The sequence below is a fragment of the Falco naumanni genome, chromosome 5, assembly GCF_017639655.2.
Source record: "Falco naumanni isolate bFalNau1 chromosome 5, bFalNau1.pat, whole genome shotgun sequence".
Classification (NCBI taxonomy): Eukaryota; Metazoa; Chordata; class Aves; order Falconiformes; family Falconidae; genus Falco; species Falco naumanni.
Window position 1 is genome coordinate 73,141,424 of NC_054058.1, and position 26,924 is coordinate 73,168,347.

Genomic DNA, 26,924 nt, shown 5'->3' on the forward strand with positions numbered 1-26,924 from the left:
ACACCATATAGTATGGAATACCTCTTTGGCCAGTTCAGGTCAGCTGTCCTGGCTGTGTCCCATCCCAATTTCCCGTGCCCCTCCAGCCGTCTCGCTGGCCAGGCCCAAGAGACTGGAAGGTCCTTGATTTACTGTAAACATCACCCAGCAACAACTGAAACATCAGTGAGCTATCAACACTGTTCTCACACCAAATCCAAAACACAGCGCTGCACCAGCTGCTAAGAAAGTTAACTCTGTCCCAGCTGAAACCAGGACAAGACTGTACAACTTCTCTGGGCAATCTGTAGCACTGTTTGAATGTCTTCACATAGAAAAAGTTTCTGTACACCTCTTGTTTCAATGTATGTCTGTTGTGAAGAGGGTGATTCCATCTTCACGCTAAATGCGTTGTAGGTATGGGAGGGCTGAAGCAGTCTCCAGGCTGAACAAGCCCCATCCCTCAGCATGTCCTCACAGGGCAGATGCTCCAGCCATCTCATTGTCCCATTGCTGAACTTGCTCCAGTTTGTTAATGTATTTCTTGATTTGGGGATCCCAACTGGATGCAGTATCTAGATAGGGTCTAATGAGTGGAGAATAATCACTTTCCTTGCTCTACTGCCATGCTCCTGCTCACACAGTCCAAGCTCTTGGCCATCTCTGCTGTCAGAGTGCACCAATGTCTCATGTGCAGCTTGCTTCCAATACCCCCAGGGTCTTCTCCACAGAGCTGCTTCTAGCCAAGCAGTCTCTAGCTGGCAGCACTGCAAGCAGTTCTTCCTTCTTAGGTGCCTGTCCAGGTCCCTCCAAATGGCAGCCCTGTGCACAAGCATGCCTGCTGATGTCCCACCAGTCCCTGCAATTTGACATCATCTGCAGACTTGCTGAGAGTGCACTCCGTTGCCTTCTTCAGGTTGCTAATAAAGATGTTAAATAGCGTTTGTCTTAGGTTAGACACTTGTAGTACCCTGCTTCTTACCAGCATCCAGATAGAGAAAGAACCATTATCCATTTTCCTCTGAGCCCTACCATCCAAACAATTTTTGACCCACATCATCCTATCTTGAATACAAGTACACTGCAGAAGATGGTGGCAAAAGCCTTGCTAATGTCCGGCTTAATGATATGTACTGCTGTCCCCTCATCCACAGATCTGGTAATTTCATTGTAGAAGGCAATCAGGTTCCCCAGGCATGTTTTACCTTGGTAAATTCATGCTGTTCCTAATGAGCTTCTTTGCCTCCATGTGTCCAGAAACATGTTCCAAGAGAACTCACTCCATGAACACCACAAAGGCCCTCTCAGTCCTCAAGACTTGTAGTTACTGCAACTTAATGAGTTAAAGACTGCTGCTTGCTGTTCAAACCCATCTCAGGAAAAAAATAAAACAAGGCCTCACTTATTTCGCACAGCTCCTAGGCATGCAATAATCATTATTTAACCAAGAAAAAATAGCAGACCACAGAATCATAGTCCTGGTCTTTTTCTCCATGACACTTCAACGTCTTAGCTACAAATGTGAAAGTAGAAATTACTCAATCATTTTGAGATCTACCTTGCTTCTGTTCAGAATGTCAAAATTCATTGTTGAATATTAAAGCAGAGGTCTTGTAAAACTTGTAGTTTCTGCACAGGCACATAGAAATAAATATCTGAAGATCTAAGGAAGGATTTTAGTGATGAAAGATCATGCAAAGATCTTGTGAAATCTTCCAGCATTTCACATAGTAGGAGGCTAGAAATAGTAATTTGAAAATCTGGAAAGAAAAAAACCAAAAAAAACCCCAACTCCCACAGTCTCATTATCTTTTGATGTTTACTGGGAAAAGCAAAACTTTATCAAACCATTTACTCTATATTACTGGTAGAAAACTACCACCCCCCACAATAAGGAGTCTCTGTTGCTGTTTAACAGAGAACCTCTAAGCATTTATTGCCTGATCCAACTCTCACTGACGTCCCTGAGGAAATTCCTATTAGTGAGCAGGATCATTCATATTTCTTTTTTTAACAGATTAGTGAGTGTTTACATGAAGACCCTGTAGGCACCAATTAATCTGTATTCATATAGCAAACACAGAGCTTAAAAGTCCCTGACACTCCTGTTGATAATTCAGAAATTTTCCTTGGCAAGCAACAGGACTAAGAGCATCCATTTTTTTTTCAGATTTTAAACTTTGAGTGTTTATTTGTTTAAATGTTGTTTTTGACTCATATGATGCTAAATACAAACTAAATATAAACCAAATACAATGTAGTTTTAAGGTTGTACATAGAAATCCCAGAGCTTCTGGTCCTGCTGACAGCTTTGCTGAGAACCTTCAGAAAGGAATTTAGCAGGATTGTTCAACTTCACAGTTACAGTTACAGATCATGTGGGCAGAAAGCAAACAGCCAAGAATTATATGAGTGATGTGCTGCTGCTACTTCTCAGGAAATGCTGAGCAGAACAGAGCCAGATAAAGAAGAAAATCACAAAATAAAAGTGGCCAAAACTTAATTGCTGCACCTACATACTGTCTGAAGAGAAGCCTCTGGACTTTTCTTTCCTAGCTCCTTGCCCATCCATAAGTTGGCAAACCTATAGACTGCCTACTCTACATAGAGGAATACATCAAGATGTTAAGAGCTGTGTGTTTTGTATACTTCAGAGAAAGTGTCTGGTTTTTTTATAAAGCTGAGTTTGCAAGATCATTGTCTGCACGGTACATGGTTTTGGTCTTGAAACCAGCCTAGGGGTTGTCTTTAGGACAGTGCAGAACACGGTGCACCTCTCTGCAACCCTGATGTTAAGGGAAGGTAGACGGCTGGAGATCATTCATATTATTTTACTCAAGGACCTTAAGAGAAGAGACAGGAGTCTTTCTTTCACACAGCACCTAAACCAGACGGAAAATGGCTTACATATATATACATACATATATAATAATAATAATAATAACTAAAAAGAATTATGTTGAGGAGATTTCTTCCCACGAGGTGAGAATTTAAATTATTGTTGAGAAAGCTGCCAAGGGGAGACAAAGCTTTACCCCATCAGTTTTTTCTATTTGTGCCTTTTATCTGTGCTTAGTAAATCTAATCCTACTGACTGACCCTTATGTACGTGTTACTGAACTGAGAACCTTCTGGTCTATAGTGTGTCTGTACCATGTTCCTTTATGTTTAATATAGATTTTCAAAGGAAATGCAAATGTTACAACAACAGAGACTATTATTGTTAACTCCCGCTAACCTTAGCCTGCCTTGGCAAGCCCACCCTGCGGGAGGCAGAGTGCCGGTGCAGAATGTGGTGGCTCATCAGCTGAGCCTTAATGATCCAGGTAAGTGGTGACTGAAAAATGAGAATAGGGTAGAGAAAACCTCATCAGATGAGAGTAGAAACCAGCTACAAGTAGTAATATTATGGTGGAAGGACTGCCACATGAGAGGACAGTATGAGAGCATGGCTTGTTTAGCATAGTAAAGAGAAAGCTGAGAGGAGTTTTGATTTGTTTCCTAAAAATACACAGGCAGAATGAGCGAAGTGAGAAAAGGAGTATAAATATCATCAAGGGAGAAGAGCTGCACATTCTAACCAATTCCAGTACGGGATAAACATATACACTGTTCAAGAATAAATTCAGGGTAATATTTATTAAAATTTTAATGGCAAAGCCTTAAAACCGCAGAATGGACTAAAACAATCCTCAGTCTTAATAAGACCGAGCTTGTGGACGGTCTGATTGACAGGAACAAAGGACTATATAATCCAAAATGTTCCTTTAGTCCCTCTAGGTATCACCTATAGAGCTTTGATAGAGGGGGAAGGTCAGACAAGCAAAATGACTAAATAAACTTGTCATTGTAGGTCCTGGTGAAACGTGAATGAAACGTAAATGAAACCTTTTCACCTGTTTACTTTAAATTTCCACCAGAACCATTTCTCAGGAAACAAAAGCTCTGTTTCTGGGTTTACCTGGAAGACCTTAAATCATCAAAGAAGCAAAGAATAAGATTTTAAAGTCCATTTAGGTGTTGTGGTATTTCCATCATTAGTATGCTGGAGTTGGGTCACTGTTAATGAAGCAGGAGCCACAGGGTTCCTGGGCAGCAATTCTGAGTCCGTCAGGGAAGACATTTTTAAACAAAAGGCTACCTCAGGAATCCAGAAGGTCAAAGCATGCTGGAAGATCTGTTGTGAGTCACCTGGTCACTTCCAAGTGCCCCAGAAATGTCTGATATCTTTGTGGTTATATTGGATCTGGCTGGGATGGAGATAACTTTCCCCATAGCAGCCCTGAAAATGCTGTGCTTTGGATTTGTAGCTAGAACAATGTTCCTAGCACACCAATGTTACGCCTTTAATGAGCCACAAATGCAAATTGTGCTAGACCACCTGCAGGTAGTCCATATTTATCGTTGATATCTGCTATCTACATTTTTTTTGCATTGGGTCATGCATTAAGAATGTCAGATGCAGCAGGCAGCCCAGAGCTGGTGGTGCCTCTTTTACCAGGACTGTAATGACTCGCCCGCTCAGCCTGGGTGTTTGGGCTCCAGCTCAATTTCCCTGGTTTATGCAGGTGTCTTACATCTGAATGTCCTGCACCCTTAGCAGGGGCTCTCCAAGATGAATAACTGAATATTCATTAGGCCAGAGTGTGTGTAACCATAATGTAATGTTTAGAAGGTCACTGTGTCAGGGGACAAGCCTATTTTTGAGCCAGTGCTACAGGCTGTGATTGTCTGCAATAAGTAGAAGCTCCCACAACCGTTCCTTTTCTTAGACCCTTAGAAGAAGGCAGTGTCTCACACACATCAGCACAGCTTTTATAACCACCCTGTGCATGTTCTTAGCCTAGAGAAAATGTGAGGCAATTGGAATTAAAGAGGGTTTACATTTTCCATTAGCGCATAACTGGGAAGAAAATACCTTATATCTACAGCAGAGTAGAAGCACAGGAGGAGAAGCATAGCATCAGAAGAGTGTATATCATGGGTCAGAAGATACAGTGCCATTTGTTCAAGTGTTTACACTATAAGTCACTTGTATTACCACAGTAATTTAGCCTGGTTAACAGAAAAGTGCAGGGAAAATTCCTTGGAGCTGCTAGAACTTTGGTCAAAAACATAGAACTACTTTAGATTCCAGATGTTATGAATTGTGTATGTCTCTGTAGAAATAAAATGATCCCTTAAAAACTTAAAGTAACTATTGATATATTTTATCCATATTAAAATTTATGTAATCTAAAATACTTAATTATTGGTATAAAAGGTGGTTGTGATTTCAAGCCACAGTCTTTGGTTGAAGCTGTCAGGCACTCTCATGGGGTTTTTTGTCTGGCACAAATCTTTTCAACCTGTACGTGATAATTACTAGGATTTCTCACATAAGTGGGATAAAAACTGGGCTTAGTTCAAGCTTCAGAAGCCTCAGGCACTGTCTTTCATTTGCCAGCTTCTAGCTATTATGTATTAGAAATATATGAAGGGCTCTGGGAGTCAGGTGTACTTGGATTTATTTCACTCGAGTCTAATGCATCTTTACAGAGGGCATTAAAGTTGGAAGCGGTCAGGAAATACGGAGTGATAATGCATTTTGTACCAGACCACTGATACTGACAGGCCTGTTTCCCATTGTGCTATTAATTATATGTTAAGGTAGGAAGGGCTCTTCTCAAATAGGCACTGCTTCAAGTATACACTAATGAAAGAAGAAAATATATCACAGCCTACATGATATACATGAAGCCTATTGCTTGACATGGCTCCCATGTGCAGTCAGGTCAATCCCTAGGAATTCATCATTTTTCTCCTTTTTTCTGAGAAGTTTCTTGTCCTGGTTGTTTATGTATGGGAGGAATGGACTTTCCACGCCAGGTTGCTGCAAGGTGCTGTTTTCACAGCCTTTAAGGAAAAGCTCTCCAGGCAAGGGGCTACAACAAAGGAGAGAGATCCTTACTATGCCCTTCCACTACAGCTTAAATTACAGGAACAGAGAAATGTCTGAACGGACATCAGTGTCACAGGTGCCAGTTGTCTGATTTATTCCCTCTCAGAGGAATGTGCTGGCGCCTGAGCGAATAGTAACACCTTGCCAGCTGGCCAGGAGGTGACATCAGCTGTCCTTTCAAGCCAGATGAATTGCACAGTGTGCATAGCTGCCTGCCAAAGGACAGACTTTCCAGGAGAAGGAGAGGGAAAGAGCACTTCATGTTTTTCTGACAGTAGTTTTTACTTAATATTTGTTTACAGAATTAACTTTATCGGACCCGCTTATCACCAAAGGCATCTTTCTGACACCGCAGTAAGTTACTTGGATTGCACTCCATAAAACACAGCAATTCACATATGAATTTACATGCTCTCTGATGTTGCTGAGCAGAGTATATTTTTCTCAGTGTGGTCATAACACTGTATGGGCAATATGATCTTACTTAATCTCCTTTTTCATAACCCTAGATCACTCAGCCAAAATAAATATCCCTACCTTTAGGCAACTAAATTAAATAGCTAGGTTTTAAAGCCTATGTAAATGGTTGCGCACTCATAACTCTCATTGATAGTCATCCACTTGTGAATGTATGCAAAAAGGCCTCAGCTGGCTTTAGGGGACAGAGATCTGTTAAAACCATCACAGTTCACATGTCAGTACCAGCCAAGATGCTGGCAATGCTGGTGTACTGGTTCTTAATGTTTCTATAAAAGAATCCCAATTAGGGTTGGGACTTCACTCTACAACAGTTTGAGAATCCTATGCAATTGAATCGTAAAATGAGTATGAGTATTCCTAGTTTGTTTGCAGAGTGCAAAAGCGTGCTCCAGTGTGTAAGTAAAGGAATTGTAAGAGCGATATTTGGCTGAGGTTGAATCAAGCTGAATCACTAGGAAAGGATAAATATTGGGTGAAATTATTGCACAAGGTTTGTAAGACTGCCAAGTTGGAAATATAGCAATGGAATTCTGGTATTGTAAGTAGTTACAATGTTTTAGAAGAGCCTGGGAAGTGTTAATATAATTGCATCTATTTATCCCTAGAATATGCACCTCTTTTTCAGAAATTAATTAGCAGTGGGTTTGGTGTTTGGTTTTTTTTTCATGTTTATAGTCTTTGTTATCTCCTCAGATTTTCAGTTCATTCTGTCCACAGAACCTATGTAGTTTGGTGTAGAGTCTTTTACAATGCTGATCACATTGCTTGAATATAAGAAACACCTCTCTGTGTTTTTGTAATGATATACATGTCCACAAATATGAATGCTCATTGCTCATTTTCTTCACACCTCATGCCTTTTAATGCTCATATTTAATACATTTCAGGCGAGTGACTTAAAAGCCGGATTAAAGGCAGTGAATGGGTGTTTCTGGTTCATTTGTGTTTATCTGGTACATCCTAGGTAATGTACCTGGATTCCCCAGGGAGAGAGGAGTTTGTTTTCCATCCTTTCTAAAGCATGGCTTCATACAGCTGATACCCACAGAATCACAGAATGGTTTGGGTTGGAAGGGATCTGTAATGGCCATGTAGCCCAGCCCAACCCTCCCCTGCAATGAGCAGGGACATCTTCACCTAGATCAGGTATCTAGGAATAAAACTAGTGCGATGGCTGGACAGTATTTCAAGCTGTGTACTCTAAGTCTTCAGTAAGTCCTGTCCTAGGAAATTTGGATCTTCTCTTTTTATGGCAGAGTAGCAAAAGGACTTGCTGGATTTTGTCTCTGATGTCTATGTCTTAGGTAAAAGAGGAAATGAAGCTGTGGTTTACTGTTAGAGCCATGTCGCTGAAGAGGAAATAGTCCTGTCATACACGTGGTGTGACTTAGAATGTCTAAATGAGGTCTTACTTCTGCAGTTATAGTGGTTTAAGTTTTTTGTCTAAGATTCATTTTTACTGTCTCTTTCCTGAGAATACCAGTTCTGCGCCTGAGCCAAGCCAATGGCCTGTCAGTGCATTCCCAGTTCAAAGTCATCTGTCTTAGTCTGAGTCACCACCAAAGGATTTTGTGCAGAAGCTATACGTTCGAATTCCCAAAGGAATTTGACCAATACTAGTGAGCACACTTTGCACTGATTATGTAGCTGTCAATTACATTGCTGTTCTGTGCGCTGAGATTACTTGGACTGTATTCTTTATTACAACCAAAACAAATCCACTGAAGTGGATTGTTTTTTTCTCTACTGAACAAATGAATATTGAACATGCATAAGTAACCTTAAGCACTGAATCTTTTTGCTCAGTTTTGTCGGCAACATAGCCAGTAAATGTCCAAAGTTCAAAGCTGTCAACAAAAGTACAGCTATAATTCTGCTTTGTGAGGTGAGGATTGTGACACTGTATAAACTTGGCTTTATGAATTATGAGATGCAATACTCATTCTGTGTATATTATAGGACAGCATGACATTAACAGCCATGGTCTCCATGACAATACCAGCAGAAGATGTTGGATGAAAAAAAATGGCTATGAAGAGCATGATTTAAATAAATATCACAATACTTCCAAGTCTTGTTTATTTAGCAGAAGTTCTGGATACCCTGGAAGTAACCAAACTATTATTTTCCTTCTTTATCTAAATAGACAGGCAGTATTCTCAGACAGAGATGACTTTTTGCTACCAGTATGTAAAAGCCAAGGCTAATTAAACACTCATGGGTGATGGGTCGCATCCAACCGAGTGAATTTAGTGAATCCTGGACTCCCTTTATGAAAAATTTGCACTCCAAAACGTAATGTCTCTGGTCATCAGCAACCGGCTATATCCCACCATCAAAGTTTCTGGTTTTCCCTTTTGATTGCAAGGACAGCCTCAGGTGACCAGGACATACACATAGAGACATACTGTCACCTACCTTTATAGTAATAAAGGTAGGTGACAGGCATGTTGGCCATTCCGGCAGGCACAGGCCTGGCTGGGCAGCCCGTCTCTGGAAGCTGTGTGCTTGCATTTGCAGGGTGCTTGTCACACCACTAATAAGGTGGATCTTGACTGGGCTCATATTTGTGTTACCAGGTGGACATGGGAGTTTTAAGTATGCTGGGACTTTGTATGGAGTTAATTAGCACCATTGCTATACTAACAAGAAATAGCAATCATTTCACAGTGGGCTCATTTCTCAGAGAACTTCTTTGTCTTTAAATTTCAGTTCTTCCTTCTGGATCAAGTCTTCATTTTCGCTTTCAGGACCATAGGTTCTCTGAAAAACAAAATGTAATGTTATCAACATTATTCTCACACCAAATCCAAACCACAGCACCACACCAGTTACTAAGAAAAAATTTAACTCTACCCCAGCTGAAACCAGACCACCTCTGTAACAAAAAAAACAATCTAACCCCAAATATATCCATGCCGAATGGTCAGTGAAGGCAGGACCATACAGTTCAAGATAAAGAAGTTTGAAAGGAGCCACTCAGATTATTTTAGGCTAACCACAGATGTTTACACTTTAATAAATAAAATGCCTAATTCTAGCCTTAGATTTATTTTTATCTGTATGGACTGGTCACTGGGAGCGTGTTCTGTTACTGCCACTCCCTCAGTCACCTCACCAGTTTGCCGAATGATGCAATTGTAATTTTGGGGCAATTTAAAATTATTATTACTAACTTAGTATCTGAGGTTTGTTTAGTCTTCAATATATGCACTCTCTCGGTTATCACATCATCCTTTTTGTGATAAAAAGTGTTATTATTCTGCTTGTTTCCAGCATGCCAGCCTGAGCAGAGATTACAGGATTTGCACTGTGTAACTCCTGCCTTGGAGCAGATGCTCCTTGTTCTGTTACTTCTCAGCCTCTTGCCCTCACCTTTCACAAGAGGTGTTACCAAAAGAAGACCTCAGACTGTAAGACTCTGATTTTAAGACTTTATCTTTCTATAAGCATATTACTAATCAGAAAAATTTCTATTCTGTTTTGCTCCCATCCCTCCTGGACATCCAAACACTGCTTGACTGCAAATAAAGATATCCCACACGAACTTCCTATTTAGGTGATCCTTAATGTTCTAGCTCTAGCCCCATGTATTCCTATCATCCAGGATGCCTAGATTCAGCAGTGTCTTTGCTATGTATGTTGAGTACCTAAATACTAAATTAATTCATAGACCCAGTACACAGAATAAGCAGTCTTTCTTCTGCGCCCCTTGTAGCTGGTGCTCCTAGGTGAGTTTATTCTGCTACAAGATGACAGTGGTGTGGCCTCTTATGGCATCCTTTGTCTAACAGTTCAGTAGTTTGAATATCAGTTTTGGTAAATACCGCACTGAAGCTTCTGATGGTGCTTTTTGTTCCCCTTTTGACGAAGCAACCCTTTTCAGTTTGTTATTTAGTTACACAGCATGATTGAAAAATAGAGCATTTAATATTTTGACAATGTGTCCTTTAATATTTTTTCTCAGAGGGTCCATTTATTAGAAATCAGCTTTTTTAATGAAAGGAATCCTAATCATATTAAGAAAATAACAGCTGCAATTTATTCAGTAGGTGCTTCATTTACACCAAATATATATAAAAATATACATGGAGATCTTTTTTCTTTAAGAATAATGCATTTGAGGCACAACTAAAATTTCAAAGTAGCCCTAGGGCATTGTTAGCGAACCCTATTCCTGGATTTCATTAACCAAATAAAACCTTTTCAGAAAAAGTAATTGCAATCATTCTGTATTAATAACTGTATTAATAAAGATGAAGGCTCAACTTATCCTCAGATGATCATCCCCAGTAGGCACCCTTGCTGCAGTGTCTACAACATTTAGAAAAAATGCAGCGTGTGGTTGTATTTCGAAAACATTGGCAGCATGGCTCTTCCCTGTCTCTCAGCTGGTCGTGAGCTCTTCAAAGCATCCTTGAGGTCCCTCTGATCTCAAAACAAAGTTAAGGGTTTGGTTATTGCAATTAGCGCTGAAATATGTAGTGAAACCCAGTAAACCAAAAAGACAAGGAAGCATTTTCTCAAATGTCTGGTGAGCATACAACTTCCAGTGAACGGAGAACTCACTATTATTTTCAAGTCAAACTCCCTTTTTTTATGTTTTATCAACTGCGTGTTCTACAAAGCCAGAGTCAAATTGAAACCAGAATGCCAGGCAATTACAGAGAAAGATAAATATCCATTACAGACAGAAATACAATCAAGGTTTTTTTAAACAAAGGCATATAATATGTAAACCATTTTGATCAGCTTACTTTTTAATGAAGATCTGAGAGATGTCCTTTTTATTGCCAGAGCTGGGAAAAAAACTTTCACAAATTATTCTGACTTTTCTTTAGAAAAATGAATACCTCACACATTGCATCAAAATATTACCATTACCGGAATTTTTTTTCCTGTACTTCAGGTTTTTTTGAGAAAACTAATATTTTCCTGAGGCTTCTTTTCACAGTTTGTTTTTAAAATACCATGGGACAGTTACAGCTCCATTTCTCAAATTTTTTATTATGGGCTTAAGGATGTTCTGTAGCGGCTGCTCCTTCAACTCCTCCTAGAATACAGCACATGCTACACAACATCCAGCAAAAATTAAGGCTATGCTGCCAGTGTCCAAACTATGTATTAACTCTCCCATGCATCAGCTCAAGAATTTTGGTGTTCTTAAATCTTTAAGAAATAGTAAGGTTTCTTCAGTTTCTACCACATCAAACCTTTCTTGGGCTCAATTCACGTGGAAACATCAAGATGTGATACTAGCTCTCCAGCTGCCTTGCATGTATGTATGTTACTCCAGTCTCCCGCAGCCTCTCAGATGCAGACACACCACAGACCCCCTCACAGCTCTCCCCTGAGCAGGAGCAGGTAGGAACACAGGCTGCCTAAGGAAGCAAAGAGCCATCTACATTAAACCCCTGTCTCCAAGCAGACTTTAAACTGAGTCATCTACTTCAGCAACTGCATAAAATATGCTTGAGGACATAAATAATTTGCACAGCTCCCAAAATTAGATTCTTTACTAGCCTGTCTCCCCTACAGAGAAAAGAACCAATCCTGCTCAGCAGCTATCCCCAACCTGGGCTCAGAATCCAGCCTTTTTCCTTTCTTTAATGTTCATTGATAGACCGATAGGTACCTGTCACTTACCTACTATAACCACAAGCCAAAAAATGAGACCTTGCTAATTTTATTCTAAAGCAAGAATGGAAAAATGGAATCAAAATACAGGCATCTGCATTTGCAGCGAATATAATGAAGATTATATCCAAAATGCAAAACTCCTTGTCTGTATTCAAACATGTAAAAAGCAACCAATATTTATAAACCTGAATAAAATGCTCTCTTAATCACATGCCAACACACACAGAGGTAAGCCACTGGGGACAGGGAAGGGTCTGAGCCCGCACCCTTATCCTAGTAGTTTGACATTTGCTCTCTCTCTTCTTACTCTCTTCTCCTTATCCCAATATCTTTTCCTCAGTCCCTGATCCAGCACTCCTGATCAGTGGAATTCTTTTCACTGCTTCTAGGGGCATCTGACTGAGTGCTTCATATTTTCCTGACCGCATCCCTCCTTCTCACTGCTGCAGTGCTTTTGGACTGTTGCAGTGCAGGTTTTACTATATAAGTTTCAATTCCAACAACTACTGATGTCAGCAATCTGAGTTTCAGCAGAAAATATGAATGCATCATGCGGTGCTTATATATAACTATTCCCTGAAGTGGCATTAAAATAAAAATCTCCCTGCTACCTACAAATTTGCAAACTTACATATATCTATTTTTCTAGCACTAGCAGAATTAAATCAGCAGACAACCTCACACTTCTTTACTGCTAACATCTCAGACTTGTAAAGGAATATGAATTTGATGTGATGACATTATTATTTGCATCTAACTTTTCTGGGGACTCTTACCTTTTTTCTCCCAGATGTCATACTCTAATCAAAATTGACCCAGCAGAATACTGCAACAATCACTAACATCAAGCAGTTAAAATATTAGGGGAAGCAGACTCTGCTCTTAGGTTTCTCCACTGACAGTAAAATGTGTCAGAATTGTGAGTGCCTATTTATCAGCAAAGACTGCATTTCACAATGGAAATGCCACAGATAACAACATGATAAAAAAACCCACTATTGAAGATTTTTTTTAAAAAATGAAAGCTTGATAAATGCACAATGATATTTTCAATGCTTTCCAAAAGTAAAGTACTATATTTTCAAATTGTCATAGGCCAAACTACTGTATAACCTAATGGCTTGACCCTGCAAATATTTCTGTTCCTTGTAGTTCCTTATAGCACTTTCATGAATACATTTATGCAGCTTTGGGTGCTGAAATTAAAAACTGATTGAAATAGGAATTTGATTAATATTTGAACTTACACATGTAGTCAGTATCTTCAAGGAAATCTCAAGTTCAGTGTCCAGTAGATATCCAAAGGCTTTGATGTCAACAAGGTTTTTCCTCTAAATAAAACATAAATAAAACAATTTCTGAATCATAAGATATGCTTACTTTCTTCCGTGTTTAAGAACTTCTATATGTAAGATTTTTGTCACCTTTTCCTCCCAGAAAAGAAATTAGTTAATCTAGAAAAAAATTTTGTTATTTCTACAATACAAGTTGCTGTGATTTAATTATTCTACTAAATGAGACAAATGTGTTTGACACATGTGCTAGGCAAAGCTTTGGATAGTTCATTCATGCATAGAAAATGGACATATCCCTTGAGGACAAATGTATCATTCTGCCCCATTCCTGTTAAAAAAAAAAAGGAATAGATTTTGCTTTGGCCTAATTAACAGAAACAACAGCAGCAGTTACAGGAGTCAGACATTTCAGCACCTGCTCAGCTGGGGGAAGCTGGTGAGAAAGGGTATGCTGCTTCTCAAAATTTAAGGATTAGACAAAGACAATGAAAATAAAAAAGAACCTTATCCAGAGTCAGAATGGACACTGAACTCATCAGGCTTTAGATAAAGCACGAGGAGAACAAATCCAGGAAGTACAAATGCATACAATGCTTCAGTAGGTCTATAAGAGATGTGTGCAGGTACCTCATGCAGAAATGAACACCGCCTGAGATATTAAAAACCACTTGTTTTGGTATCATGTTACAATCTACTTTTCTTCTCCCAACTGTAATATACAAATTATTCACCTTAATAAAGATGAGTTAGAATGAAAACATCTGCATATTCTTTTTGACTGGAAATGCTTCTGGAATAAATGAGCATCCCATGACATTATCAACATATAGCATTAAAAACATCTTTGAAATTTGCATTTGCAAGCTTATGTTTGCATACAGGTTCGAATGGAAAAGTGTCATGCAAAGACAGACATTGTAACAGCCAAATACTTTTTAAAACTTATTTTAGGAGTAGATACAACCTCAGAAAGGAAACTGTCTATTACAACTCAGGTATCTTCAGTAAATGTATTTTTTCTGATTTTTCCTGTAGCAGAACACCTCCCAGGTGAAGTATAACTCATTTTCATGCAAAAGTTTAATTCTGAGCTTATGAAAAATTTCAGAATAAGAAAATCTAAGAGGTCCTCAGAGTCTAAACTTAAGTAGCTACTAAACAGGGCTCCCAGGATCACATTTTTGGGTTTGGTATCTGAATCAATCTGATGCCTTTATAATCTGCTGTTTATCGTTGACAGCAGATTCCTATATTCATTTTCGCATCTAAGAAAAACAACTTTCTCTTAAAAGATGTTTTACAAGGTCTGTTTTCTTCCCATAAAATAAACACGCTCTTTCTTCTAAAGTCTGTATACTTTAATTACACGTGAGTACTAGCCAATATTTTACTGACTAACACTCGTAGTGTTTAATTTGCAAATAAAAGCTCATTTCTGTATGTTTTTCAAAGTGCTAATACTGCTTATATATATTTTGCAAATAAATTATTTTTTGCAAAAGAAAATAGTGCAGAAAGTTAGGCTATATGTGTTAGGAATTTGCATACAATGTGCTTCTGGACAGTCAATTTGAGATTCATCTTTAAGTGACAGAAATCAGCTACTCCTTCCAATGTTTTTAACTTGCTTGAGACAACTTTAGTGCAAGAAAGTAAAAAAATATGTGTTATACTCTCCAAGCACCTTGGCTGGAAAATTAATTGCAGCTGTGTTTTATGGCTCAGAAAAAGTCATAGATATGTTTGCGATGATCAAACAGTGGAAGAATATATTAGAAGTGCCTCACCCACAGGCAGGTTTGGGACCCCTCCATTGCAGTCTTAGAGGCAGTACAAGCAAATCCCACGTGTTCAGTTTCTGTGTAATCTTCCCATGAACCCAAATTCCATCAATATGAGATGCACTGCAGTATCCAGCTGCCCTGCTGGACCTGGAATACCGCAGCAGTTCCACCAGGACAGAAGTAACCCTGCCATCTAAACTAGCTTTATTAAAGGACTGAAAACTTCAGGACTGTAATGTACATCTTCTGTGGCAGCTCACCTTGATATGTAGCTTTTAACTAATTCAAGCATCTGAAGAAGGTATTTCAGAACTTCTCACAAAGACATCTAGCTGAAGGTAGGTAGGTAGGTAGGTAGCTACCTGCAGGAGTGAGCATGTTGTTAAACCATGCACTTTTCCGTGCCTCAGTGGTGGGAACCAAGGCTGCAAAGGTGGGTTCTTCCCAGCTGCTCAGATTTCAAAGTGCTCTCCAGAGCAGAGCAGGCACTTCCAAGAACCCTTTGGAGGAACTGCTCTTCTAATTTAGAGCCACAGAATTCTGCAGTGGTTCCCATGACCTGTAAAACAGTAGAAGAGTTAGAACACATCAGGTGAAGAAAACTGAGCTCCTTTCTTCCAGGATAAATTACATATTTTTATATGAAGAGCTAGTTATTTTTTTAAAAAAGTAAATGATCCCAGGAAAGCACCAGCACCTTTATCAGACTGACTCTCTCAGGGAATGCTACCATCACTTCCTTAGTGTTTGGATCCTAATTTGGAGCTAATCTGCTCAGACTGGACCATTCAGGTAATGGGTCCTAATCAGATGCTCACTTTGGGTCACATCCTGCAAGATGCCATGGGCCACCCTGCCAGTGTGCCGTTTGCCAGAGAAGGAAACTCAGTGGGGACTGAAGGCATTCAGCGCTTTGGGTCATGGGTTTTAATCCACACATTTTTATGCAGCAGAACCAAAGGGGACTGGCACCTTATGTCCATACAGGCAGGACTCCCCTACCTTTGAGAGCAGTGACACCCAGTCTTTCTGAGGCTGTTTGTTGTTTTTCTCTTCGTGGGTTTGTGTTGCACTCTGAGAGCATCGTATAGTCTTCCCAGTGGCCCCTTGTGAGGAGTTGGAGAGGCTGGGAGTGCCATGGGAGTATGAGCATCTGCATCGCGTCACTAGGCAACCTGAAGAAATAAATCCCCAGGCAGGTCGGCTACACAGGCACACCTGCCCTCAGCCACCCCCCCCCCACCCCAGCTGCCTAACGGCCAGCTTGGGCACAGTGAGGCTTGGCCGTGTGTCACTCTCACCCATCAATTATGCCTGCATTAAACAATTCACCCACCAGGTGCTTCCATTTAGCATTTCAATGATCTGGAAACACGCAGCTCCAGAGCAGTGTTTACTTTGGTTGACTTAATGGAAGTTATCTCAGGGCCAAATGTAGACTGATTCCTCTGGAAAGCCACAGGACTCAAAAACAAGCTGTTAGACTTAGCTCTTCCCATCACGAATACACTTTAGGCAGAGCATCCTGCATCCACACAACAAATATAAATAATAACACATAACACAGTTTCCTCTGAAAGTGCACTTTGGGATCATTCTGTATTGACAGAGTTCAACTGGAGTTTTTTTCTTTGTTTGCTGGAGAGATTGATGTACAGATACATTCAGGTGAGAAAAAAACCCCAAATTTCTAAGAAAACCGTAACAAGAACTTGTTTGTTCTTTTCTGTTGCCTGCTAATGGATGCCTTCTGTTCATTGTAGGTATCATTGTGCTGATATATTCTTTTCATATATTTCCAAATTCCCTGAATCCATTGTAAGCAAAAGGCACTAGAACTAGGTTTGTCAAAGCAAAACTCCCCCTTGGAGCCAGCAAAGCTTTGACATTATTCTAGGATGTGCCAAGTGCACTCATTTACTCAGAGCTCATTCTTGGATACTCTTCTCTCTAGGGAGCAACTATACATCAAACAAATGCTTTGCAAAAAGCTCTACTCATGGTTCTATGACAGATTCATTTTTAATATCTGTGAGGCACAACTTCTAAAGTAGGATTTCATGTACCAATAGATTTTACTAATTTCTAGAAGCACTGCTATGCTTGTGAACGATTCCTTAACCAGGACTGAGTGCATAAAATCACCAGCAGAAAAGCACACTCTTACACATAAATTAGACCATTTCCCCCTTGCCCTCTGAGAGGGTTTTATTGGTGTAGTCCAACCTGCCAGACTAAGTTGAAAAGCCTCAGCGAAGACTGTCAGATGGAATAGAAACAGAGTAAGAAGGATTCAAGAACTATTTTGAAGTCAAAGGCTGCCTCTTAGTTCTATCAGAATACAGCCCTTGTAAAGCTAGTTAAGTTAATGAATGTTTCAGAGAGATCAGAGTATTAGCAGATCTGTAGAAATGTTTATGTTTAAAAATTAAAGGGGGGATGAGGACAAGTAATACAAACCCAAACCCAACAAAAAACCCACAAAGAATATCTATTTCCTAGGAAATCCTTTTTTTTTGTTGTTGTTGTTATTTTACTGCACAAAAAGTCAATGTATATAGAGGTTCCCCTTATGTTACCTTTTCTAAGTAAAATCAGAAGTAGCTGTGTCTGCATATGGAGTTCTCTAAAAACAAGTACTTGCCACATCTTTAAACCTGAACTGAGCATTGCAGTTGCCTCTTAATGAAGGTAATATGAAACAACTGCGCAGGAGTGGCAAAACTGAGCAACAATGCAAAACCCAGAATCTCCTCACTAACCTCTCCAAACTGGTTGGATGTATATATAATGTATACTGGTAGTAAGCAAGTAGCAGCCAGAGGCCCCAATTAGTTTAAAGCCCTCACTGTGCTGGTTATTGTATGAACATAAACAGGAAATGTTCCTTGCCTCAAAATCACTCCAGTCAAGACAATAGCAGCGCACATTGGGGCCAGCAGAAAGCGGTGTGCAAGAAGGATGCTGAACCTGAGGGCGACTAATTGGAACACAAGATCATGAAAACTATTGGCTGAGCATTCAGCTGGAAGCTTTAAAGATTATTTTTTTATTTCATAAAACAAGTGGGCAAGGGATACAAATGAATCACTTGCAGCCTGTCTACTTAAGCTCTCTCATTAAGCATGGGTATCATGGTGAAGATGGGTCTTAAGACAGAAACGAAAGGAGATGAGGATAATGGTCGTGTCTAATGACTTGGTTGTAAAGGCACAGAATCTAATAAAGCACACGTTAATAAGCTCTTGCTATTAGAGAGCTTAATATGACAGAAAGGCATGGTGCTGACAGAATTTCTATAACCGGATTATATAAATAACAGGGGTTGGTAGGGAGAGCTGTGGACAGAACTTTTCTTCTCTGCATTAAATATTAAGCACTTGCATTACCTGAGCTAAAGGATCTATTGCAGCAGTCGGAAGATTGTTGCATACCCTTAATTTCTGTGGTTAAACCATTAGAAGGGGAAACAAAAAGCAATAAACAAAGAGTTCAGTTCAAAAATGTTTACCATGCCTGTGCTCTGCAAGCATTCCCAGGCTGCTGCTCCTCTGGTTATCTTTCTCAGTACATCAGGGGTTCTGAACAGAGCCTACCACTCCTGAATCATCCTTTCTGACAGGCAGGAGTTGTGTGAGAGGAGATAGACTTATCATTACAAAGTCAATGACCCAAATTTTCCCAAGACTTCTAGTAAAAACAGAACATGGTAATGAAAATCTTTGGCTAGCTAGTCACATTTCACCATCTTTTCTGTAAAGCTGCCAATGAGTAACCAACAATGGAAAATCGCTCTGGGAGAATACTTGTATCCTTTCTCCAATGCAAATTTTGTCTGGGAGAAGGAGAAAAAAGAAAAGTTGCTGGCAAAAGCAGAGCTTTAGAGTGCATGTATCAGCAAGACACTGGTCTGACATCAGGCTTTTAGCACAGTAATTAATAAAAGCACTCACTATATTTTTTCAGTTTCTGCATCGTATGATACATTTGCTGTTTCTGAGGTTCAAAATATTGTGTGAGTCACCTTCATAAATATACAGTGTAATGCCTAATGACTTTTATCACATTTCAAAGAACTACCTTTTTTTTTTCTCCCCAAAGCTGAGCTTTAGCAAGTCACTAGAGGTTATGAGTCATTCAAATTCGAGTTAGGACGCTGATCTAAGCATAGCCCAGAAAATATGTTGAGTGTGAATCCTGGTGCCAGTGAGGTAATTTCAAAAAATAAACAAACAAGCAAACAAAAAAAATGACAAGGAGAAAAAGAAGAAAAGAAGTAGAAGCAGAAAAAAAAGAAGATGAAGAAGAAACAAATGTTGGGAAATTTCCCATTTCAAAGCTGTTCTTCAGTAAGTTACTATGGCTTGGAAAAGAGACAAAAGATGTTTGTGTAGCCACCACTGATGGAGAATTAGAAAAATAGAAAACAACACTTGTTAAAAGCAAGCTGATTTCCAGGGCAGGACAAAATGCTCCCCCTTCATCTCGTCACTGCTGGGAGTTCTTCCTTGCCATCCCCCCACCCTGACCTTCCTCTCCTCCCCCTCCTCAGCCCCTCTTCCTCACCTGCTGGTGATGGAAGATAGCTAAAAGAAGCTGGGACAAGCTGCAAGGAGTAGGTGTGTTACAGAGGAAAGCTACTCTGGGATGAGCTGCTGAAAGCAGGGAGATTATCCAAGGTTTCTGTCATTGCTGGGCAGCAGTATGGCTACCATGGTCACTCTTGCTCCTCCTGGGATACTTGATGGAAGCAGTCTGGAAAACGTCTCGCTGTGAACAGGCCTGCTGAAGACAGAAAGCAGAATAAACACGGTTGCGAGAAGTGATCACTCCATCCTTCCTCATTGTGCAGCTGACAGATATGCATATACCTGACATGACAGTTGCTGCAACATGCAGAGACCCACAGCCAAGGGGAAGGGGGAGGGAGGACAAAGTGGGATAAATAATGATCCATCCGCAATAACAAGGCAGCGGTGCAGAAATGTGTCAAGAAATACATACTCCTGATAATGGGGAGAAAGCAAGGCCTGATCTGATTTAGTACAAGGCTGGAGTTAACACATTCTGCTACACGAAGGATAAACTGGCTCCTTTCTGCAGGCGCAGAAGTGCCCCTCCATCTGCATAATAGCTGTGCACAGCTTGGGATTGCTTGATCTTCCAGACCCCCCTCTTCTCCTCGGCTGGGTTGTTATCATCCTCTGTTATTATCTTCATATTTCCCCTGGTTATTATCAGTGTGTTACCTTTGCCTTTATGGTGACAATCTACCTGGCAATTTTCTCCTCTCCAGCTGGCTTCCCTGTTTCCTGGGTAAGAAAACTAATGTTAGTTGCTCCAAAGTGAATGTCCTATTCATTATTCTCAATGTACTGTGACAGAGCAACACCGAATATCAAGAGACTGCAGTAAATTCTCATCTATTTCTCAGTCATACAGAACAATTAACCCAACATTACAAATAGCAACCTGTTTTTTTATGGGCCCTACTGAATTTGTGTTTGACTGTGCTTATGTTTCACAGTTGCCCAGACCTGCGACGTGAACGGACAGATGACTAAACACTGTTTAATATTGCACATGATGATGTGCCAGAGAGCACTTCCACCACACCGCGTTCTTGATGGTAACCCAGATAAATCACTTTTCATAGCCAAACAGGCTGGAGCAGAATGCAGTTAGCAAAAAGAATTACTGAAAAGAAACTCCTCACTGGTGTTGCTACTGGCTACCTACACCCGCACGGCTGGCAGCATGGCAGGGGAGTGAGCTCCTGCTATGGGTTTGTCACTGACCCATCCTGCACTCTCGGTCAGGTCTCTGTGAGTTAGGGCTGCTTCTGTGTCACAATCCAAGTGTCTTGTTTTCTCCGGAGTGGTACTGAAAACTGCAGTCCGCATCTCAAAAAGCGTAACGAGAGCAGCACAAAAGATTGGCCTGGTCCAGGAGATGTTACCGAGTACTTCATCACCTTGGCCATAAGCTGAGGTGCACACGTAGCCTGGCCTTCTGGTCTGTCACTTAAGTAAAGATGAAATCTCCTCTTATCCTTTAAAATTTACCATCACCACAGTTTTACACTTTTTTAAAATAAATCTTATCAAAATCTGTAGACCTTAGCAAAGACACAGAAACAGCAGCCAGCATTTCCTGCATTCCTTGTGAATAGAAAGGTAAAGTTCTGAAAGCTTTAGCAAAGTGGAGGTGAAGCGACCCATAAAGTCAGATGTAAAAATCAAGTTATAAAAACTTGATCAAAATCCAAATATGAAATATCCACCTAAAATGAGCAGTTAAATCTAGTAACTAAAACAGTAGTTAAGCCAGTGTTACTTACTTTGTTTCTTCATTTAAAAACTACAAAATTATAAGAATTTAAATGAAACGTTGTTGTCAACTTCCATTTGAAAAGACTATATAAGGAGGCCATAATGGCTTCAGTTTGTTAAAGTAATTTTGTACTTATGGTTAATTAAATGCACAAGGACTTCCACTGAGGATCAGGATGTTCTAAATAATATAATAATAACTTGTGTAACCAATTACTGTAAAATAAAACTGGATTAACCAATATGACCTGTTTGGCTTTGGTATTCATAATTTTAAAATCCTATTTAATTAAATCCTCAGGGTACCATATTCAACATAAAAACATCCATGACCTTCTTTATAATATAAATGTAGTAGCCATAGTGGGTCAGGGATGAATTTTGGTCCCACAACTGGGTGACTCATTCATCAGAAAATGTTCTGGGCTGTCATCATATTTAAACAACATTATGAGCTAGTTCCTCAGCTGGTGTAAACAGGCTATTCTAAGCTGACTGTAATGGTCCTAGAGCTTTACACCACTGGTCTTTATTTCCAAACAACAGAAAACAGAAGAAAATGTACATGCATTTTTTTTGTTCACTAATGAAGATGAGGTTTATTCTAAGAAAGTCATATCAATCTTCCCCCTTCCCCCTTGCCCCCCCCCCCCCCCTTTTTTTTTCTCTCATAGGAATTTTGCGAAGAGTGTTTCATTGTGGGTTTGGGTTTGGGATTTTAGTTTTTTTGTTAATTAGTGTTGTGCTTTCCAGAAAAGCATCAAGGCCAAGTGAGAACTTGTTATCTAAAAGGCATGGCAATAAACACATCAAATTGGAAAGTAATTTTTCCTATGATGTTAGCAATCTACCCACACATGCAATAATAGCCTTTCCACTTTTTTGAGTTTTTCTGCTTACTTTTAAACCAGCTGAACTCTCTTTTCTGTAGAATGAAGACCTGCAAGTATGTTGTCTTCTTATTGTTTGACTCTGTACATCATATATGTGGTTGTCACATACATAAACCAGATTTTCTCAAAATATAAATAGCCAGGACTTAAGTGCAGACACACACACATGCTTAATATCCAATCTTAAAAAATATCCATCTCAAACACCCAAGACTCAATATTGCATGACGTAAGTTGTGCTATCAACAAATAAATATACTGAGAGTTGGATCAACCCAGTAGGGTACAATTTCAGCAAATAGATAGATGTGTCTACCATATGATCCATAGGGCATATCCTTGGCAGGGTGAATTTATCACGTTTTCTCAAGTGCCACTGATGAACTTTTGAAGATGTCTAAAATATACTGCAGTTAGTATAGGGGAAAGGTATTGCACACTATATGAATAGATCGAACTTCATCTATACTACACTAACCTGACATGAAAAAAAGTGGGCAGGACCAAGTAATGATGAGAACATGTCAGAAGGCTTATTATGGAGATCTCATTACTCATTTTTCGTTGTCATTGCCTTTCAGAGGATGCCTACAGAAGTTCAAATAATAACTTAAGGCCCTGACACTAAAAATGTAGCGGAATTCCATAAAAACTGTTCAGATTTTTTATTTATGTGCTGTTTTCATGTGAGGGGAAAGTATGTAAGGGAATTACTGATGCGGACAGATCAAGGAGCCCTAATCTCAGCACTGGGCAGGTACACAAAGCATTTATTGCCATACAACTGACATTCCACTCCGAGTTTCCACCTCTTTGTAGACTGTCTCTTCAAACAGAATTTTTGCTAATCAACTATTTAACAACATTTAAGGAATTTTCATTCACAAAGCCACTTGATTCTTTCTTTCTGGACAACTAAGCCACCTATCTGATTAAACAGCCTTAGTCTTTACTATCCTATTAGGATAAAATAAAATTTTATTAAGAATATGGTCCCAGAATACATTTTGCCATATATTGCTTCTGTCATATCAGAAAAAATGAATTCTTTTTTCTGCTTCTTTTAAAAACTAACCCACAAAAATCTTACTTTAGTGGACCCAGCTCTTTTGATATTGGAATAATAGAACGAGGGAAAACTGCAGCGAATCATTATCTACTGCTGTGGCCTGAGTGGAAATGCGTGCTGCAACTATGAATTTTCAAATACAAGACAGAAATTCATAAGAAAAAAAAAAAGTACTAAAAAAGACAAGATTCAGTAACAGATGTGGTTTTATTGTTTTCATATTCAGTCCTTTATGTTAATATAAGAATAAGTACTCTGCATGCACATCATGTAATCAGCTCATAGGGTGAACAGTTTGTTTCATTAAATTAGATCCTATTTTCATGCTCAGAACATTGGTGAGGAGATGAACAAAGCACATATCACCAATTTCTAATTCTTGATTTCCAGTGGGGAGTTGTCCAGAGGTATTAAATCCAGAGCCACTGAACCATCGTATTTCTGGTAGTTATTGTTGAATAGACTTTCTTTTCCTTTTCACTTTCCCAAGCTGTCTTAGTTTTCCTTCTTAATCAACACCTTTTTTGTGTTAATTTGCAAATAAATTTGCATGTGTATACAAACATATAAATATATGTATGGATTTTTTTCCAGCAACACCAGGGAGCTTTGGATGATGTCCTAAATATATAAATGTAATATATGCATGTGTGTGTGTTTTGGTCTATAAATTTTCCTTCTTGTCTTTATGGTAACAGTATGGGCATTACGAATGATCTGCTTGACCATCAGGTAAAGAATACTATAGATATTAAATGACATGAGATTTCTTCTCATCTTTTTTCTATGTCTCCATCATTAATCCTTCCTTGAGTAATACTTTTCTTTATTAGGAAAAAAAACCAAACCAAACATGAAGAAAACAACAGGAAGCCTATTTTACCGTTTGAAGGTTATAAACTATCACAGATACTTAGACACCTGATCATCTACATTCCTGCTGTACAGGTAATTTAAGTGGAATCTTCTTTCTTTACATTAGCATTTGACTCACTGGCTATTTTTCAAAATAAATTAGCACTGAAAACATTTACATCATCTCAGTGTGTTATAGCTATTGTTTTATGTATGTATGTATATATATGTGTTATAGTTACTGTAAGCATCACCTGCATAACTCTTCAACCACGGACGATCTCCAAGCCTTCTTCAGGGATAGTCTTAGGCAGGTCCTCAAACACAGCTCTCATAAACCACTTTAATAAGAAGCCAGTGGCACTTTCTTTCTGAGTCCCTTCTGGTTGCTTCTAAGTGCCTCCTTGCATCACTAGATAGAATGAAAACATTTGCTCATTATAAGTACTTATTATTAAAATAACCCCACTGTGTGGATAATGCACTTTGTCCCCAATTAATTTACTAGTAGGAACTAGCTCCATACACAAAAATACTACAGTGATGAAATTACAAAATTTTACCAGCAAATAACCATCTCTACTGTCCTCCGTAGTTTTAGTCTTTCGGCTGAAAATACATGGGTGAATTATGATGCAAAAATATACATCATTCATCAAAAAATTGGTTGAAAGTACATCCTTCCACTGATGATTTTCCAATTAATTTAGAAAAAAAAAGTATTAACCACAATTTCTTAAGTTGCTTTGATTTAGAAAATAGAATAAATTTCATAACTACGATGTCATTGCAGAGCTAGCAATAGACCTTCTACTACCTGTGTCTTAAGCCCCATTTTTTAACTTCAAGACTATTCTTGGAGTCTTTAATAATTAATGTGGCAAAAATTTTCTTGTTTAAAGTCACATTGCAGCTCTTACCACAAGCTACCTTACATGTGTAAGGCAAATAGACATATGAGCACTTTCTAGAAAGGATAGTAGGATGATATCAGAGCTTAATAGTAATCTCTGATAAATAAATAGAAGAGATTAATAACAATAGTATGAATCAGTCATGTTTTCCAAAAGAGCATTTAGGTTAGGTAACGTAGCTCAGTTTAGGCTGGTCATGGATAGAAGGTCCCACATATGGCCGTCTGTCAAAAGTACATACCAACTATCATAAATTGGATAAAAGCAAAAAATGGAACAAAATGAGATCACAACATTCATTTTATGTTTTAAGAGATCTATACAGTTATTAAGATGTTTTAAGCCATGTATATTCAGAGGCTCTTATTTTTATTTGGTAGGTTGCAATGCTGAGAAAAGAATCTAAATATGCAAAAACCAAGGGAAACATAGTTGCAACGAAGTTTCACATTCATGATCTCCAAAGCACATATGTAGTTGTCATCATCACAGCTCATAATAACTGCCTACGTACAGTCACAAGTACTCGGGGTTTGCCAGGAGCCAAACAGGCAGATGGGTAATTCTTTGTATTTGTGTCTACATAGTTTTACTCTTGCTGCGTACCAGTGATCATCCTCACTCCATCTGCAGCCTGTCTCCTCAATTGCATCTTTGTCCTTTTTTAAGCCCATAGCAAGCTTTTATAAATAGAGAACAAAAGTGTGGGATGACATACAGAGATGGTCTACATCTCTGCATGCACTTGACCCAGCTTCAATAAGCTTGACACTGGAGATATATATATATATATATGTTATCATATTAATTTATTCTTTAATTCATGTTTAAATCCCAGCTTCTACATCCACCAGACCGCCTGAATTTTGGCATGCATTGAAATTCAGCCTTAGAATGTGACAATTGGTATCCTGATAAGGAAACTTGGTTGAAAGGGAATATTTGATTGTAAGAATATATGTATTTGGTCAGACCAACTGGGGTCTACCCCAGTAACCTGATTCTAACAATGGGCATGTGTCTGGAGGACATGATACAAAATACAGGGGTAACAATCTATATTTCTCCTTATCATTCTCCCATCCTCCAGCTATTTCCATTTCAGAGATTTGCTGAGCCAGATGAGGGGCTTTTTGTTTGGTAAACCTTGATAGATTTCTTCTGCCTAAACTTGTCCAGTCTCCCCTTGAGACCATGGAAATTTTTAGCATGCAAAATAGTCTTCAGCAATAACTTGTTCATGTCGCCTGTCTTGTATAATCAACTATCGCCTCTCACTTGTCTCAGGAAAAAAAAAAGGTGGGTTCTGTGAGTTTCGTTTGACTCTCTCTTGTTCTTCAAATGGAAGAGACTATGAACAATTTAATCTCCACCCACTGTCTCCATATCACTCAAAATTTTTTACATTTCTAGCACATCCTTCCCTCATGTCATCTCTTTTCCAGACAGGAGACTCCTAACTTACAGAAGCGTTCCCTGTATGAAAGCTGTTACAGACCTTTGATCATTCTTGCCACCTTTCTCTTTTTCGAGTTCTGCTTCATGCATTTGAGATGAGAGGCTGAGGACTGCATAAAATATTCTAGGGCATGGCTGAACCCGTGGCTTTATGTAGTGGAACAGTGTTCTCTGTTTTGCTGTCCATTATTTTCTTAATAATTCCTAACTTTTGCTTTATGAAGGCTACTAGGCATTGGCTGACATTTCAGTGGAAATCTCTTTCTCAGCCACAAAAACTTGTT

The 26,924-nt window shown here is 39.1% G+C and overlaps 1 long non-coding RNA gene across 2 annotated transcripts; it reads right to left on the reverse strand.

The window, feature by feature from the left end:
* Positions 1-8,253: 8,253 nt before the first annotated feature.
* On the reverse strand, positions 8,254-13,556 carry LOC121089063. Of its 2 annotated transcripts, none has more exons than XR_005828119.1 (3): positions 13,465-13,556; positions 13,288-13,371; positions 8,254-9,163 (listed from the first exon to the last, which is right to left on the reverse strand). It is a non-coding gene; the product is annotated as an uncharacterized LOC121089063 (long non-coding RNA). The 2 variants fall into 2 exon arrangements; XR_005828120.1 differs by lacking the exon at positions 8,254-9,163 and adding an exon at positions 10,384-10,828.
* Positions 13,557-26,924: the final 13,368 nt, after the last annotated feature.